We start from the raw sequence: 11622 nt of genomic DNA on the forward strand, positions 1-11622 counted from the left end.
TGGAAATTCTGTGTCATTTAGACTCATTCAGAAACATGCATCCCTGAATCAACATCCAGGAGTCTTTAATTGGGATATCAGTTGTTAACAACACCTGAAATGGACCTTGCTCTTAGGGTAGTTTTGGAGAGGTGTACCTCCCAGTAGGTCCACTTCACAGGTCCCAGTCACTTTTTGCTAGATAAAACCAATTAAACCTGCTAGTGATAAGACAGTATGATTCAGTAGATACTGTCAAAATCTAATTACATTCCAGTAATTAGTTTATGTGAGGAAAGCCAGGTCAAACCTTATAGAATTAACCTTATAAGCACCAGAGCTACAGGAAGAACATCAATGGATAATGCCATCCATAGGCTAGAGGAAAAATCAGACTTTGTAAAATAATTTGACCAGGGATACTATTTCTGGTCGTCCCGAGCATCACAAGTATTTTCTCTTTGCCAAATGCATTTATATATACTTTGAGGTGTGGTAGTAAAAAGTTTCTTGACAATTAAAAACAATTCTATATGTGAGAGCCTCAATCCAACCTGAGACTTTATCAATGATTATTAAAACATATCCAAAGATAGTTACTAAAACATATCAAGAGCCTGTTACTAAACATATGCAAATCCTAGTACTAAAACGTATCCAAAGCCTATGGATTTAGGCATCTGTATGGATAGATGTCTGTGAATGTTCAGATGGACCTGAAAGAAGTTCTGTAATTCCCTATTACTGTTATTTGTTGTTGTTCAGTCATGTCCAACTCTTTGTGACCCCATTTGGGGTTTTCTTGGCAAAGGTGCTGGAGTGGTTTGCCATTTCCTTCTCCAGTTCATTTTACAGATGAGGAAACTGAGGCCAACAGGGTGAAGCAACTTGCCCAGGGTCACACAGCTAGCAAGGGTCTGAGGCCAGATTGGAACTCCGGAAGATGACTCTGGGCCTGGTGCTCTATCCACTATGGTGCCACCTAGCTGTTCTCTCTAGGTATTAGATTTGTCCATTTTTTAAAAGTAGGGGGATTTGTACTAGATGACCTCTAAGGTCCATTCCAGTTAATGGAAGGGAAACTGAACACCACCAATATGTTTAGTCCATTTTACAGCTGAACAAACTGAGGCCCTCAAGAGGTTAAATTCCTGCTGACACAGACTTTATTTTGATGAATCTCTGACTTCATTGTGTGTATTTTCTCCTGTACCTTTTCATCAGTTCTTACTTCTGTCTTGACTTATCTACTCAGTGTACTCAATGTGTCTTAGTTAGCAAAGGCCAAAGGAAGCAGCTTTCTTTATCTGAAAAGAGAAGTGGACAGGCCTTGTACTCTTAAGCTATCTCTGAAGAATGTGCTACATAGTCAAATTTGGGGGTACATTCTGAAACAAAGGAATTATAAACATAATCTCTGTTACATAGTGAAATGAAATCATAATTGCATGTTCCTCATATAAAGATACAAAAATTCTCTTTGAATTGGCCCTTCAGAATTTTATCTGAGTATGCTATACTCAGATAATTCCATGCTGCAAATTCATTTCAAAATTCTTGACTTTGTAAATGTCATAACCAAATAGAGTTCTGCCAAATTTAAATCATGCTATGATTCCAGCTATTTTCCAATATTAACAAGAATATCTGAATAGCTGAAATGAAACTTAGAGATGGTGAGACATCTCAAAATTAATTGTAACAAGCATATCTCCAAATAGTGTTCACAATTTTACAAGCATAGACATCTTCCCATTCTACTTCGGTATCAATGAGATCCAAAAGTTCCTGAAACTTTCCCTTTTTTCCTATGGACTTTGATTAAAGGCCTATCTATTATTCAACACTTTACTCGTTATTTTCTCAATCTGTCATATTTGTATATTTCCTAATCATATCTCAAACAATTCTGAGAACTAGTTTCCTTCATCAACAAAATCTCTCTTTTGCATATTAGCACCATACCAATGGCACTGAAACTGTCCAGTTTCTTCCCCAGATCAAAATGGAGGTTTCCTGGAGATCAAAGGAATTTTCCAAAAGAGATGCCTCAGTCTGCAAGTTGCCTATCTTGAAGGAAAAAATCTCCACTATCTTAAGAGATTTCCTGACCCCTAAAGCCACTAGGCTATTTCATCAGTTTAAAACTAATGGGATGCTTGGGTGCTTGTGCTTGGACCCCAATTCCAAAATCGCATTTCTCCCTAGCTTCAAAACACTACCCCTGGCAGCTTCTCCCCAGCCCAGGGACACTATGCCTAGCAATTCACTCATGAGCGAGCCCCAGTAAAACATTTACCTCTCTTCCTGGTACAGTAACAAACTACCAGGAAGAATCATTAGCTTGAACTGGCTTTTTAGTAACTCATAAAGATGTTCTGTACCCACTCGATTATCTATACCAACTCCCTACTTCATTATATGCATCCTGGACTCCTCATTATGTTTATCCTAGACTTAAGACATTAAGTATACTCCCTACCTCCATCTTGTCAAACAAGACATTGATTGGTGGCAGATGGGGCAATCCTCAGTGACCCCTGACCCCTAGTTAACTTAGTGATGTAGCAGATCTAAAAAACACACTGCCCTGTGGCCCTGCCTTGGGCTTTTCCTGATGAACTCTGGGTAAAACACTTGTACAGTAGATACAAAAAGTGCATGTTCCTTTAAGAACTGACCACTCCTTAACCACTCCCTAATCCCACCCCATATCACCTAGTTACCATATTTGGCACATATTTTACCATAGTTTATCCTATATAAACTTTAACTGTACCCATCTGAGGTCACAGGTTCCTTAAGAACTTTTGTCCATGAGGGGTCCCTGAACCCCCCTCAAACACATCAAAACAACATTTTCATGAATATTTAATACATGGTAGACATATTTCCTTTCAGTTAATTTCTGCGGAGGGGAAACCTTCCTCTTAGCCCATTTCCCCCCACCCTACCCCCTTTCTTTGCACTCCCAACTTGACTAGAATAAGGAGCATAAGGATGGAAAAAAAGTCCCCAGACTTTCCTGCCAGTTCTTGAAAGTTTTCTTCCACTTATGTTAGGAGGTCAAATCAGTCAATGCTTAAAGAAATTAATTCAGAGTATTCACTAGAAGGTCAAATACTGAAGCTTAAATACTTTGGCCACATAATGAGAAGATGGGACTCACTGGAAAAGACCCTGATGTTAGGAAAGATTGAAGGCAAAAGGAAAAGCAGATGGCAGAGGATGAGATGGATAGATAGTGTCATGGAAACAACACACAAGAGCTTGGACAGACTTGTGAAGATAGTGGAGGATAGAAAGGCCTGGTGTGCTATGGCCCATGGGGTCATGAACAGTTAGACACAACTGAATGACTCAACAACAACAACATGACCCCTGATGATGATAGAGTTCTTGAGAGGATACATGTGTCCTCTTCCCACATAAGACTATAAACAGTTCAACCTTCCTTAATCTCTTATGATAGCTGGCTTGTATTTACCTTTTTGTTAGTTGTTGTGTTCATCCTTTGTTCTTGAAGAGGACCAATGACATCAGGAGGGTGCTTTTCTTGACTCCTATGTTTGTAAAATTTTATTTTCAACTCTAGTCTTTATAAGGAATGCTTAGAAGTCCTCTATTTCATTAAAGATCATCTTTCCCCCCTGTAGAATTATATTCAGTTTAGTTGAATAAATTATTTTTGGTTGTAAACTTAGATATTTTGCCTTATGGAGTACTTTATTCCAATATTTTATTCTTGGCCCCTTTTGAGGGGTGGTTGCTAAAATCATACGCGATATTAACTGTGGCTCCTTATTACTTAAATTATTGCTTTCTAGCTGCTTGCACTATTTTTCTTTGACCTCTGGATTTTTGCTCCAATATTCCTAGGAGTTTTTGTTTTGGAGTTTCTTTCATGAGGTGACTGGGGGATTCCTTCAATGTCTAATTTTCCCTCTGGTTCTAAGAAATCTGGGCAGTTTTCTTTTATGAATTCTTGAAATATGGAGTTTAAGCTCTTTTTTGTTCACAACTTTCAAGTGGTTCAATGATTTTTAAATTATCTCCTTAATCCCTTTTCTTAGGTCAGTTGTTTTTCCTGTAAGGTATCTCACATTTTCCTCTACTTTTTCAGTCTTTTGACTTTAAAACAAAGTCAAAAGACTTTTTTCTTTCTTTTTTTTTTAGCTTTTTTTAAAGTATTTTATTTTTCCCCAGTTAGATGTAAAAACAATTTTTAACATCGTTTTTAAAACTTTGAGTTCAAAATTCTCTCCCTTCCTCTCCTCCCCGCCCCCCAAATTGAGAAGGCAAGCAATTTGATATAGGTTACACATGTGTAGTGATGCAAAACATATCCATAATAGTCATGTCGTGAAAGAAAACATAGACAAAAAACTCAAGAAAAATAAAGTAAAATAAAGTATGTTTCAATCTGTATTCAGATGCCATCAGTTCTTTCTTTGGGGGTGGATAGCTTTTTTCATCCTAAGTTCTTCAGAGTTGTCTTAGATCATTGTATTGCTGAGAATAGCTAGGTCGTTCACAGCTGATCATCACACAATATTTCTGTTACTTTGTACACAATACATTTCATTTTGCATGAGCCTATGCAATTCTTTCCAGGTTTTTCTGAGAGCATCCTGCTCATCATTTCTTATAGTACAATAGTATTCCATCATAATCACATACCACAACTCGTTCCACCACTCCCAAATGGATGGGCTTTCCCTCAACTTCTAAATTTTTACCCCCAGAAAAAAGATGCTATAAACATTTTTGTCCATATAGATCCTTTTCTGTTTTTTATTTCTTTTGGGACACAGACCTAGTAGTGGTCTAGGTCAAAGGGTATGCTTGGTTTTATAGCCCTTTGGGCATAGTTCCAAATTGCTCTCCAGAATGGTTGAATCAGCTCACAACTCCACCAACAATGCATTCATATCTCATTTTCCCATATCTCCTCCAACATTTGTCATTTATCTTTTCTGTCCTATTAGCCAATCTAATAGATATGAAGTAGTACCTCATAATTGCTTGAATTTGCATTTCTCTTCTCCAATCAATAGTGGGTTAGAGTATTTTTTCATATGGCTATAGATAGCTTTGATTACTTCATCTGAAAACTCATCATATCTTTTGATCATGTATCAATTGGGGGGTGGCTCTTATTTTTATAAATTTGACTCATTTTTCTCTATGTTTGAGAAATGAGGCCTTTAAAGAAACTTGCTTCAAAATTTTTTCACAGTTACTAGTTAACTGTACTTCCCTCTATCCTTCCTCCCACCCCATTTATTCTATTCTCTCTCTCCTTTCACCCTGTCCCTCCTCAAAAGTGTTTTGCTTCTGACTACCCCCTTCTCCAATCTGCCTGCCCTTCTATCACCCCCACCTGTTCTCTTATCCCCTGTTTCAACAATCCGGCTAGCAGCTGCTGTGGGGGTATAAAACCAACAGCAACCAGCTGCAAGCCCAGGTTCTTTTGATCTGCTTTACTAAGGAAAGCAATGTTAAGGGGTTGACAATCTTACTTTAATCCAGCATACAAATATCATTCACTTAGTTCAGGGGAAAAAGCCAGCACCCTGAACTTCAGAGCAAGTACAAACGAATTACAAACATACATTTATAAACAGACCAAATACAATTCATAGTTATCAACATCTGAGTTCAGCTGGGAGCTCAACAATGGCTGACTCAGAGTCACACGTTGCTACTCCTCCAGCTCAGAGCTCCGAAAAAAGAAAGCCAACTCCTGGTTTTAGATATCTTGTTCAGGGTCAAAGGTGAGTCACACATGAGACTCACCCACATGACCTAAAATCATCACAAAAATTCGACCTAAACCCATGTGGTCTAAAAGCCTCTGATGTGACAAACATATCACTCAAGTCCATGTAAACTAGGCTTTCCCTTGAGGCCATCAAAGACTCCTAATTTAATCAAGGAAACAAAGGCCAAAGTCTTCAAGGGCACTTGGTTGAATAAGTGCTAAGAGCCTATCTTGATTCCCAATACATCCCCTTCCCCTCCTTCTTTCCTATAGGGTAAGGTAGATTTCTATACTCAATTGAATGTGTATGTTATTCCCTCTTTAAGCCAATTGTGATGAGAGTAAGTTTCACTTACTCCCTCTCACCTCCCCACTCTTTCCCTCCACTGTAAAAGCTTTTTCTTGCCTCTTTTATGTGAGATAATTTACCCCATTCTATCTCTCACTTTCTCTTTCTCCAAATATATTCCTCTCTCACCCTTTAATTTTATTTTTTAGGTATCATCCCTTCATGTTCAATTCACACCTGTGCCATCTGTCTATATAATACTCCTAACTACCCTAATGATGAGAAAGGCCTTATGGGTTACAAATATATCATCTTACCATGTAGGAATGTAAACAGTTTAAAATCATTAAGTCCCTTATGATTTCCCTTTTCTGTTTACCTTTTTATGCTTCTTTTGAGTCTTATATTTGAAAGTCAAATTGTGGATTCAGCTCTAGTCTTTTCATCAAGAATGCTTGAAAATCCTCTATCTCATTGAATGCCCATTTCCCCCCGCCCCCGAAAGTTTTACTGGGTAGGTGATTCTTGGTTGTAATCCTAGCTATTTTGCCCTCCAGAATATCATATTCCAAGCCCTCTGATCCCTTAATGTAGAAGCTGCTGAATCTTGTGTTGTCCTGACTGTGGCTCCACCACATTTGAACTGATTCTTTCTGACTGCTTCTGATATTTTCTCCTTGACCTGGGAACTCTGGAATTTGGCTATAATATTCCTGGCAGTTTTCATTTTGGGATCTCTTTCAGGAGGTGATCAATAGATTCTTTCAATTTCTATTTTATCCTCTTGCTCTAGAATATCAGGGTGGTTTTCATTGATAATTTCTTTAAAGATGATGTATAGGCTCTTTTTTTTGATCATGGCTTTCTGGTAGTCCAATAATTTTAAAATTATCCCTCCTGGATCTATTTTCTAGGTCAGTTGTTTTTCCAGTGAGATATTTTACATTGTCTTCTATTTTTTTATTCTTTTAGTTTTATTTTATTGTATCTTGATTTCCCATAAAGTCATTAGCTTTCATTTGCTCCATTCTAATTTTTAAGAAATTATTTTCTTCAGTGAGCTTTTGGACCTCCTTTTCCATTTGGACAATTCTGCTTTTTAAGGCATCCTTTTCCTCATTGGCTTTTTGGACCTCTTTTATAATTTGGCCTCAACTATTTTTTAGTTTGTTATTTTCTTCAGTATTTTTTTGTGTCTCCTTTACCAAGCTGTTGACTTATTTTTCATTATTTTCTTAGATCGCAGTCATTTCTCTTCCCAATTTTTCCTCTGCTTCTCTTACTTGATTTTCAAAATGCTTTTTGAGCTCTTCCATGTCCTGAGACCAATTCATACTTTTCTTGGAGGCTTTCGATGTAGGACCTTTGACTTTGTGTTTTGATCTTCCTTTTTACCATAGTAATTTTCAATAGTCAGAGGTTTTATTTTCCTATTGTTTGCTCATTTCCCCAGCTTATTAGTTGACTTTTAAGTCTTTGTTAAAGTAGGGTTCTGCTTCTAGGGTGAAGGGCGTACTGTACCAAACTTCAGGGGTTTTGTGCAGCTGTTTTCAGAGATACTTCTAGGGGCCTGTAAGTTTTTAGTTCTTCCAAGGTGATATGATCTAAGGAGAGACGTTTACTACTCTCCTGACACATGCTCTGATCTGTGAGCAACCACAAGCACTCTTTTCTGCCTTGGAACTGTGAGGAAGGTCCTCTTCTACTGTGGCCACAAGCTCTGCTATGCCAGTGCTCCTCTTCACCCTGGAATTGCCACCCAGGACTGGGACCCAGATCTGAGTATTGGTAAAGCAACAGAGTCCTGCCTCAGTGCTAAAAAAAGACCCCTGTGATCTCCTTCTGACCCATTCTTTGACCCCTTTACCATCTGTGGGCTGAGAACTCCGGAAGCAGCTGCTGCTGATTCAGTCACTCCCAAGGCCTGTTCCTGGTTTGCTGGGGCTGGGATTGTGCTCGCATGGCCTGAGCCAGACTGCACTCCAATCTCACTCAGGACCTTTCCTGCTGACCTTCTAAGTTGTTTTTGGTGTCTCTGAGCTGAGAGGTCTGGAAACCGCCACTGCTGCTGGTGTTTCAGTTGCCCAAAGGCCTGCTCCAAATTTCTGGGGCCTGGTCTGTGCTGGTGGAGCCTGCACTGGACTGCGCCCCTCCCTCACTCTGTTCCCACAGACCTTTTTTGTTCACCTTCCAAGTTGTCTTGGGCTGGAAAATTGTTTCACTCTGTCTTTTTCTGTGTTCTGCTGCTCTAGAATTTGTTTAGAGTCATTTTTAAAGGTATTTGGAGGGGTTTGGGGGAGAGCTCAGGCAAGTCCCTGCCTTTACTCTGACATCATGCCTCTGCCCCGCTGTTTTAGTATTTCTTGATGTCTCATGGAGTCACTAGCTTCTATTTGGTCAATTCTGATTTTCAGAGTTATTTTCTTGGGTAAGATATTGTACTTCTTGTGCCAAGCTACTAATTCCCTTTCCAGTTCTTGCTTCCATGGCTCTAATTACTTTTAATTTTTTCCCTCCAGTGCTCTCATTCTATTTATAAAAATATTTTTAACTCTATTTTTTAAACTCTTGCTCCTTCTCTTCTAGGAATTCTAGTTGAGTTTGTGCCCAAGCTATTTTTCCTCTGAACCTTTGCCTATAGATATTTTGGCATCATTATCTTTTTTTCTAGTTTTGCTTCTCGAACTTCCCTGTCACCATAATACTTCATTAGAGTTGGATTCTTTTTTTGTTGGTCCATTCTTCCAGCCAGCTTCCTGACTTTGGACTTCATGTTTTATGGCTGGGCTCTGGTAATCTATGGGATTTTTCTGGTCTGAGTTTCTGTTTTCATATGTCCTTCTGTTGCTTTCACAGCTCTGGCTGGGGACCTGCAAGCTCCCAAAGTGATATGATGATTGGCAGTGGGAGTGGGGAGTCTGCTTACTGCTCTCTTGATCTGAACTTTGCAAGTACCTGACCCAAGTTCAGGTCTCTTGGTTTGCCCCTGGTTGTGAGTTTCTATAGATTGCTTGCAGACTCAGCCACTATTAGCCCTCTGTGAGCCTCTGCAGACTCCCTTTTGGTCTGGAACTACTTCCCTGGTTATTCTACTGTAGGCTTCAGCATAGGCTAGAAGCTAGAACTGAGTCTCCTCTCTACTCCTGGGATTGGAACATACAGCTACTGTTTACTTTGTTACTCACTCAGAACAAAGTTTGGGCTTCCTAGCCACTGCTCCTTTCTGCCACTTCTAGATGTAGATTCCCCTCCACCGCCATCTGACTAGGAACTGGGTAGTGGGCTATGGAACTGTCAAATACTGCTTGTTCCTGTACCTCGTGGGATCCCTGAGATCAGGGATCCCCTGTGATCTCTTCCTGCCCCATGCTTTCTGCCCTAGTGCACAGTCCTGGCTTTCTTTGGCTAAGTCCCTGGGTGCTAGAGTGCTTCTTAGGCAGCACACTCCTAGCCAGTTGGGTTTCAGTTTCCATTTTCCAGGGAGGGGCCATTTCACAGAGATCATGAGGTGCCTACACAGAACAAGGAAGAGGGTCAGGCTGAAAAGTCCCCAAGATCCTGGATCAAGGATGCTTGTGCTAGTTCTGTCCATTAGAGCTTAAGTTAGCTTAAGTTAGTTCCATGGTCACCAGCATAGCAGAGGGATTTCCGAGTTCAGCAAATGAACACTGCAAAGGATCTCTGATATGTCAAACTTAAAGGATGCTCAGTCTGCCTCCTGATTAGCTGATTCTGATTCCCAGATCAGTCCAACCTCCTCTGGAAAGTAAGGAAGCTCAAGCAAATCAAGGTGGTTAGTAAAGTCATTTTTCACACACTTTTAGGATAGAGGAAAGCCCCTTGAAACAAATATGTATATTCAAGCAAAAAAAAAAATTCTTACATTGGCCATGTACAAAAGATATGTCTTAATCTGTACCCTGAGTCCATTACCTCTCTGTCAGGAATAGGGTAGCCTGAATCCTCATGCATTGACCAGAGTTCCTAAGTCTTTCAAAGCTGTTTGTCTTTATACTACTTTATAAATTATTCTCCTGGTTTTGCTCATTTCACTCTTCATCAGTTCATGCAAATCTTCCCAGGTTTCTCTGAAACTATCCCTTTCATCATTCCTGACATCACAATGGTATTTGATTGTATTTATAGAGAAAGCTCTGAAAGTAAGTTTTGGTTTACTGCATGTGTCCCCTGCTAGATAGGGAAGAAGGGTTTAAAATGCAGAAGGTACACCAAGGTAGGCATGCATGGATACTGTGATTATAAGCTCTGATCCTAGATCAGAGGCTGTTTGCTGCATGTCCTACTTTAGGCTCGCTCATATGTATAGTCAAGGGCTTGCTGGTTTGTGTTGATAGCCAGGGAGAAAGAGGCCATGCTTTGCAGAGAAATAAGCCTGCTTTCCATTGCCCTAAGAAGAGGGCCTGAGAATATAACAAGGAAGACAATTAGGACCATTTTGGAGACCTGAGCTCAGAACCTTAAATGGGAGGGGAGAAAAAGGAAATGGGATTTTAAAAATCCATAGCTACAGAATAACTCAAAAGTTTATGGAAATAGTTTCAAAATCTCCTGAAAAGAAGTAGAGAGTGCTTTCCCAGAACACTGACCCCTCCCACCATCCCCTGACTTTTCTGTATTTGTAAATTTTTTCCTCTTAATACATGATGTTTTGTTATTTTTGTTTTTAATATGGTGAATTATGCATATAATTTTCCTAATATTGAACCAGAACTGCATTCTTCATATAAATCCAGTCTGATCAAAGCGCATGATTTTTGTGATATATTGTAATCACCTAGCTAATATTTGATTTCAAATTTTTGCATTCATTAAAGAAATTGTTTATAGTTTTTTATTTTGACACTCTCTAGTTTATGTATCAAGACCATATTTGTGTTAGAGGAGGAAGTGAGCAGAACCAGAACAGCAAGATTGTAACAATAATCAATTGTGAAAGACTAAGTAATTCTATTCAATACAATGGCCCCCCCACAACTTCAAAGAACTCTTGATGAAAAATGCTATCCACCTCCAGAGGGAGAGATTGGATGGACTCAGAGGACAGATTGAAGCATATTTTTCCCCTTATTCTTGCTCTCTCTATCCCCACAACTTGGCTAATGCAGAAATGTGTTTTGCACGATGTCATATGTATGATGCATATTGTATTTCTTGCCTTCTCAATGGGTGAGTGAGGGGGTGCAGGGAGGAAGAGAATTTGGAGCTGAATATAAAAATAAAATGAAAAAAGTATGTTTCTTGTAAACAAAATATTGGCAGATTCTGCTTTCTAATCCATTCTGCTACCCTCTGTTTTATCTTCTCAGTACATTCCATTCAGGTTCATGGCTGCAACTGTTAATTTTAAATTTCTTTCAGTTATCATCTCATACTTCTTCCTCTCTTTGCTCTGTTTCCCCTGAGAGGCAGGTGGTGAGAGACGAGTGCCCTCAGCACTAGTGATCTATGCTTGATGAAATCTGCATCTGCTACACTGGTCTTTTCTTTCCTCTGATCAAAAGTTCTTATTCTTTCTTTCTTTTCTTTTTTATTTCTCCCTTCCTGATCTACCTTTCAAAGTTGGAGTTTG

The sequence above is a fragment of the Trichosurus vulpecula genome (genome assembly GCF_011100635.1).
Source record: "Trichosurus vulpecula isolate mTriVul1 chromosome X unlocalized genomic scaffold, mTriVul1.pri SUPER_X_unloc_2, whole genome shotgun sequence".
Classification (NCBI taxonomy): Eukaryota; Metazoa; Chordata; class Mammalia; order Diprotodontia; family Phalangeridae; genus Trichosurus; species Trichosurus vulpecula.